Raw genomic sequence first — 7,893 nt, 5'->3', positions numbered from 1 at the left:
CATTTCTTCATAGTGCAGGTCTATGAGCTGTAATCACTAAAGTATGGTGCATGAAGAGGCAACTCACAGATTCTGTTATAAATGCAAGGCTCAAGGAGCCAGACAGCAAGCAGAAGCAGGAGTCTGGATTCTGCTTTCAGGATGGATTCTGTGCTTGGGCAACCACTGAATATAACTTGCCTGAACATTTTTGAAAGCAGATTCTGGAACTCCCTTCTGTATGGGGCCTAGAGATATCACAGAGCTGCTATTCACTGCTACTGCTCACTGCTTATCTCTGTGGCCACATAACTTCTGTGCTGTAACTCAGCTCCAAAATAGTAGAGTGATCCCCTAACCTACTTCAGATTTCAGCAAGTGGCTAAGCCTGGCATTTTGTAGAATGGAGACTTCAAAGTTGTCACTGAAAGTTTTTTTTAGATTGGTTTTGCACATGAAATTCCATAGAAGAGACATATTTTCATATATCATCATATGTAATGTTTTGAAACAGTGGTTTAATAAATATTTGTAAGAGGCTGAAAAGGAATACTGTAGCTTTGTCATCTTTCAATCTTTAAATTATGTGCCATCCTGTACTGTAATACACAATTTTTCAACAATTCCATATAGGAGGATTGATATAAAAAATACACACTCAAACAGTTGCAGTATTGCATGTATGGTCTCAAGAAAGTGATTCTGGAAATGCTGCTTTCCTTTGCTTTCTTATTTTCCTGAAAAGTAGGGTTATTTTACAGGTTTTGCTATTTGATTTTTTGTGTATGTATGTGTATGTGTTTCATTTATTTTGAAGGGGAAGGAAGGGAATCAAACCTAAGAATTAAGAAAAACTAGTTCTAGAGAATGTTGTTGCTCAGCTTGCTCAAATCAATTGTTCAAACTGACTGGATTGTTTTTGCAGGATGTAAGAGCTAACAGCAGTGTCCTTCCTTATAGATCTTCAATGTGTGAAGCTTCTCTAAAAGATCTGGACTGTGCAGGAGAAACAGGTTTATTTCTTACCACATTAGGTATAATGTTTATTTATAGAAACAGAGTAACTGAGGTTTATGTCCCTTTCACAGCAATCAAGCACAATTTTAAACACAGAAACCATTGACAGGATTGATTAGCTGGTTTAAGAAAGGATCAGTCAGATTCAGCATCATACCACCTAACTGTAATTAAGCCTTGCTGGAACTGGTATTTATGTGTGTCAAACTGACATGATGCTGAACTGAATTTGCTTTTTGTTTGTTTTACAAAACCACTTGAGCTGACTGTGTCCAGGACTGGATATAATAACATTCTTGACAAGGGAAAAATTCACAAACACATAAATGGAATTACATTCTGTTTATAAATCATCAGTAAAGATTGGGAGCACGTTTTGGTTTGCCTCTGTCTTGTTAATTTGGAATTATAATGGCAAAAACCTTTTCCTGTCTTTAGAAATCTGTGAAAAACCTCTTTTCTGGAGAAGTACAGATTCTACCCCTCACCTTCGCTGTATATTTTTAAAACATCCATTCTTCCTTCATCTGATACTCCATCCTCTCTTCTTACTCTGCATGTGGGCACTATGGGTGTGACAGATGTCACCAGTACTCACTCAGATCAGTGGAGTGCCTCTCACAGGGGATGCAGTCGCCCAAGCACAGCCCCCTTGTGCCAGGTGAGATGCTGCAGGGTGCCCTGCAAGCCCACAGCCACTGCCCCAGGAGGGCAGGAGTCTCCAGTGGATCCCTTTTAACTGAGATTGGCTCAGGTGGTCAGAGCCTGGTGTTAATCACACCAGGGTTGTGGGTTTGATGCCTGTATGGGCCATTCACTTAAGAGTTGGTCCTTGATAATCCTTAGGGGTCATCAACCCTTCCAACTCAGAGCCTTCTGTCATTCTCTGATTTTCCTACTACAATCCCCCCATTTTTGGGCACTGAAGTTTACATTAGCTTCTTGTCTTGACACTACTGACCCCACCCCCCTGATCAGTAAATGGCTGTAAAAAGTTAAAATATCTTACCTGTATGTGCATGTCTCCTGCACATATTAGTTGGAACACTGCTGAATTTAGTGGAGTTTATATATCTATTCAGCAGAACAGAATTTGTTAAAATTGGTATATCCTGTAAATCCCCAGAATCTCTTTGGCTCAGCTCATGAAGCTGTATGTCTCAGAGACCTGCTTCAGATCTGTGTTGAGGCTTCTGACTATGAAAGCCTCATATAATCACAAAACTGTATAAATTTCAGATAAAATTATGTATTCTGTTTCTGGAGGGTTTTTTTTTACCTAAATCCCATGTTTGTGAATAGAGCTTTACTAGTCAGCAACCTTGAAAAACCTTTGAAAGTTTTCTGAAACTTGTCATTCTATATCTTGGCCAGAAAGAACTTCATCATTCAGCCCTTTTTGCTTTCTTCTTTTTTTTTTAATCTTCCCTATTTTAGATGGTCTCTAGTGTCCAGTTTTGTGTTTCAAAAGAAGACCAGAGGCTGATGATGTAACCAGCCCTGTGGATGTTGATGTTCTTGGCAGACTCTAGCTGAGCCTCTGCTGCAGAAAGGAGTAGGTGGGGACAGCTCTCAGAATGGCCCCAAGAGCAGACGTGCAGGAGATGGTGACGCCTTCCAAGGTGAAAGGAAGAGGTGATGCAATTGCATTCACAGCTCTAAACATCAGCAGGAAGGGCAGATAATGCTCCCTCAGAGACTGTCTATGGAGACATTCAGGAAAGTTCAGACAGATTAACTAGAGCTATAAAGGTAAATCTCATAAGAAGAAGACAGAAATTAAGGGCAGGTTTGTTGAGCTCAAAAAGCACATGGGAAGGCAGGAGACTTGGCTTCTGTTTCTGCCTCTGGCACTGACCACCCTAGCTGGATTGTGTCCCACTTCTTTCATAAAAATGGAATAAGTATATTTACCGGCTCTGAAAACAGTTTGAGATATATCTAATATTATCATGGACTTGTTATTTTATGGATACTCTATTCAGAAGTGGAACTTAGTCAGTGCCTTGGAACTTTATGAGATGTTCTTGTCTCATGTGAGGCAGGAAGGACAGGAAACTGGTTTCTAAAGGAGTTTATTTCTGGTTTAGTGTCTGGGTCCCGTTTTCAGATAATGAATATTTCTGTGGTTCAGTTCATCGCCTCTGACAGCAGATGCCTTAAAGCCATCACATCAGTCACGTCCCAAAATTGCTTTTTTCCCCCCCATTGACTATAAAGAACACCTTAAATGGCCAGCTTACAGCTGACATTGCACGCTAGGTGAAATTAATCCCACCTTCTGAATTAAATTTACCAAGCATGTCAAGACACTGCTAGTTCATAAAGCACCAGAATTAATGTATTTTCCATAAAAATACATTAATTGTCTATTAACTCCCTAATTTTCTCCAAAAATGGGGCAAGATGGGTAGTTGTTGATCTTAACTGTTTTAAGATTGAACAATATTTGCCTTTTGAGCAGTGTTTGCCATTCAAAATTTGTTTAATTATGTGACCAACCTCTTATTTCTGACTCTTACACAAATATATTAGCTTGCCCACTGTGATTGATTTCTACATGTTTTGCTTATCCCTAAACTCAGGTAATGATGGGTTAATCAGACATCAGAAGTAATATGGGAAATTCTATCATAAAAAGAAGTATGTTTCATTTCCTCTTTAGCTTGATTGGATAATATTAAAATGGATCAATAAAAAGTGCTGCATCACTATAGCCAAGCCATATACCAGGAGGTCCCTACACTGCACTCTTTGAAATGCTAGAACATATTACTATGTTGCTGAGAATGCTGGTTGTGAGAGGGTAAACTATCAAATCTCCCATGAGACCATGGACAAATAAATCATCTTATTCTCTGTAGTCTCTTCTCCCCATGCTGTCACAACATATGCCTGATTTTTGTTAGCAATGCTTTTGGCTGCAGTGCAGGGCTCACAGTCACGTGCCTGCAAACATGTTTCCACTAATTCTGTGTGCCTCTACTCACTTCCACTGACATCTCAAAGCTCAGCTTTAAATGGGATGGGGAGGCTTTTCCTATGTATCTGAGTTATCACTTGTGTTGTGTTGTGTCCTCACCGAACAGGATTAGCAGTGTTGCCAGAGGGAGATGCCAGTTTCTACCCTGGACAATCAGGCATCCTTTAAAAGCAGAAGAAACTTCTCAGAAGTGCTGGAAGTTATTCTGTGTTCTGTGTTTCATCAGATTCTGATTCTGATGCCATTAGTAATGCTGGGTTTTATGCTTATGTTTGAAATGAAATCATAGAGCTGACTTCTTTTGTCAGTTATGGTCTCAATATTGTAATTTAGGTACTAAAACATCTTTTTAAAAGCATTTGCAGCATATGCTATTGAAAAGGTTGCATTGCAGAGGTTCTGAAGCATGGAAAGAGCAAAGCCAGCAGCCAAGCTTTCCAAAAAGAAAAGGTTAGCTAAAATTGCAAGTTCCTCTCACTGAAATATCTTGCCAAGAATTCACAGATGTATAACACATGACCAAAGTGATTATGAGGGTTATAATGGCAGCTCTGAATCTATAAAGCATAATGCATTCATCCCAAGATGCATTTGTGCATCTGTTAAGATGTTTTTATTAGTATGTAAGAGGTTTTAAAATAATTTTCTGAATTGTTTAGCTCATTTGTAGTGCTTAATTGTAATTTTATAATTTTGTCCTTATTATTTTCTGAAATTAGGCCATGACACAATGCATGAATATCTTGTAGTGACAGTTGTTCCAGCTTCTGTTTGTGATTCATCCCTTTGAGCCCTGTCATAATTTCTGCATATTTTTTTGCACCCTCTTCTGCCTTTGCAGAGTCCCTGTGACACTCAGTTAGCCCTTTCTAGGCACAACAATGTGTCTGAGTTTGGGATTTTTTCCCTAGAGGAACATATAATCCAGAATGTTGACTTACATCCTTTGATGAGAAGTAATTTCTTTTCACTTCTGTTCTTCCTCTTGTTGTATGAGCAGCATTCTGCACCAATTTGTCTTTGATCTCTGTGGCACTCAAGTAACATCCAGACAGTTCCTCACTGAGTGTATTTCTTCCATTACCAAACTTATAAAGAAGTAAAACCAGATTTTTCTTGATCTCCAGCAGTGGGAGTGAAAAGAGATTCTGGTCCAGTGATCTGTTTCCACCCTCACCTATCTAGGTGCTGCTCATGCTGAGTTAAATGATGGCTGAAACTGCTCTTTTGCCATCTGAATTTTAATTGCTCCTCCAACCCACCACATCTCCCTGATGTATTTACAGAGAACATCAAGCCCTACCTGCTGCATTTGGCCTTCAGGCCTAAAACCTATTCCAATTTCAAAATTGCTCTTTTTCTTTGTGTGCGTATTTTTGTTTTATTTTTCAAAATACAACAATTCCAAATTGCCAAAAGCTTCCCACAGCAATCTATACCAATGACACAGAAGAATAAAATGGATGGGGAAAGCTGAGTTATTAGGGTGAGCCTTGCTTGGCTCCTGTAGAAGGTGCTCTATATATGGTAGAAATTAGTGGAGATCTTGTCAGCATGATTAAGGCATTTGTAAGTGGGGAGAAAAATAAAGCTGTATAACTATCCATCTATCATCTTGCTGAGCTGTTTCCTCCCACAGCGGTGATACCACCAGCACAAAGCCCTTCAGACAGATCTTTATCCTCACCAGAACAAGCTCTCTGAGACTGTTGCTAACCCTTTGCTTCTGTCCCCTCTAAGGTACAGCATTTTTCCCCCCAGTCAACGTAGATTATGTTCACTGCTTCACACCTCTCAGCTGTATGAATTATTTCCTTTAAAAATAGCTTCAGCAGATATGTCAGCCATGATTTATTCTGTATGGTATTATAACAAATTGCCTTCATGAGTGGATACTTTGCCAGACATTTTGTGGCCTCTAGGCCTGAGTCTCTCTGTGTTCATTCCAGTGTAAAGCGAGCATCACTGAATCCCTCTACCACTGATAGGCACAGGGGTAAAACCAGCACCTTTGTAAACAGAACAAGATCTAAAGCTATCTTTTTGAAAGGTGATAAGTGATCTGGAGAATAAAATTTGAGGATGCATGAAATAAATCTTCAAGGAGTCATGATATGACAAAGGACAAAAAGGCCAAGTCTGTGCTTGTGTGGTGGAGTAAAGAAATACTAGCCAGTCTATCTCTTAAATTATTTAGTGAAGGATATGGTTCCTGGTTAAGATGCTGGAGAACATGACTGCAAAATCCCACTGCTGTTCCCAGCTGTTAATATTACACAGCCCCCACTCCTTCTCCTTTTCCAGCATTGGAACCCTAGCTGACCTTGACAAGACCAGATTTGTTCTCTGACAAGAACTGCTTTGAACTGTTTGAGTCTAATTTACCTCCTTTATTTCACTGCATTGGAAAGTAAACAAGTACTTAGAGGTCTAAATAAAGCACCACACTTACTACATTAACAAAAATTATCGATTATTGATTGATTTATTAATGCATTAATTATTTCCTAGTAGCAAATGGACTTGTGAAAAGTTGTGCAGGCTGGAAGACACCAGTTCAAAGGTTAAATGCACAGAGACAGTAGCAGTTCACAGGAGCAAATGTACTGTGGTAAACAAGAACTGAGAGCAGAGAGAGAAGTGGATGAATGTCATGAGAGTTCCCTTCAGTGTCTGAGAGTTTTGAATTCAAAAGAGAAGAACACTCACAAAGCAAGGGGCATGCACAGATGCAGCTCTGGCTGCCCCTACAGAGTGCCTTCAAGCTCATTGTGTTATGAGGAAGGGTCTTTGCCTTGGGTGATGTGTAGGCCATGCCATAATGCACCTTTTGAGTGACCATCCTCTCCAGTCTTTGCTACTGGGTGAACAGAAGAGGAGGTGGGAAGAGTGTGACAGTGAATGGGATGACAGGAGTTTCCCTTGGCCTATCTCATAAGTTTGTTTTGTACTGGAAGCTCTTAGCTGCCAGAGTGAAAATTAAGGTTACCCAAGCAACGTACTATTCTGCCATATAGAGGGTGGGGGGATGCAGAATGACCATGGGTCTGGTCCAGTAAAGCCATCTCTACCTTTAGAAATCTGCATTTCTCACAACAAATTACTGGGAAAAACACAAATATGTATAAAATTGTTCATTAAAGAAGTTTAAATACATATTTATTAGCATCTATATTCCTGTCATTCTTAATCATTGTTTGAATGATGCTCTTATGACCCAAGGTATAGAATATATTTTTAAGGAAATTTCTCAAGTTTACTTTTTGTTACATCTTTATACAATTTTAGTATCCTTTTTTTCCTTGAAAATTGTCCAATTGAAATAGAGTTTATAGCCCCATAACCGTTGTGTGAGTCTTGATCCTCATTATTTGCCATTTTGGTTGCACAAATATGCTCCTCCTATCCTCTCTGTGACTGACAGCAGTTTCCTATGAAACCTGCTCAGTTGCTTCCCTCTGTGTATTCCTTTATTGTGGCAGAGCACGTGCCTGTCCTGACACCATGGTGTGGACAAACATGTGGAGTTGCTGTCTGTGTGCTGCCCGTGCTGTGACTGAGGGATCAGGGCTGTCCCCCACGCTGGCTGTGACTGAGGGATCAGGGCCATCCCTCCCCACTGACTACCACGTCAGGAATGTTCTCCCAAGTCCCCTGGCACTTCTCAACTCCACAGCTGGGAAGTGGAGAATGCTGTGGTGTTGTCGGATGTGCTGGCACAGCACCTTGCTGATTTTACACCACCAACTTCTGCCCCGTAGCAGAAGTTTCAGGCAAAACCCCAAACATTTCCACAAGAGCATTTGCAGTAAATGCAAAATCCTATCCATCCGCCCATCCGCCATGTCACTTAAAATTTGAGGAGAGGTTATTGCTCAGTTCGCTAACCTCTCATTCTGTGAGAATGTATCTGT

Source organism: Melospiza melodia, chromosome 4, assembly GCF_035770615.1.
Source record: "Melospiza melodia melodia isolate bMelMel2 chromosome 4, bMelMel2.pri, whole genome shotgun sequence".
NCBI classification, from domain to species: Eukaryota; Metazoa; Chordata; class Aves; order Passeriformes; family Passerellidae; genus Melospiza; species Melospiza melodia.
This window is presented reverse-complemented; position numbering follows the sequence as displayed.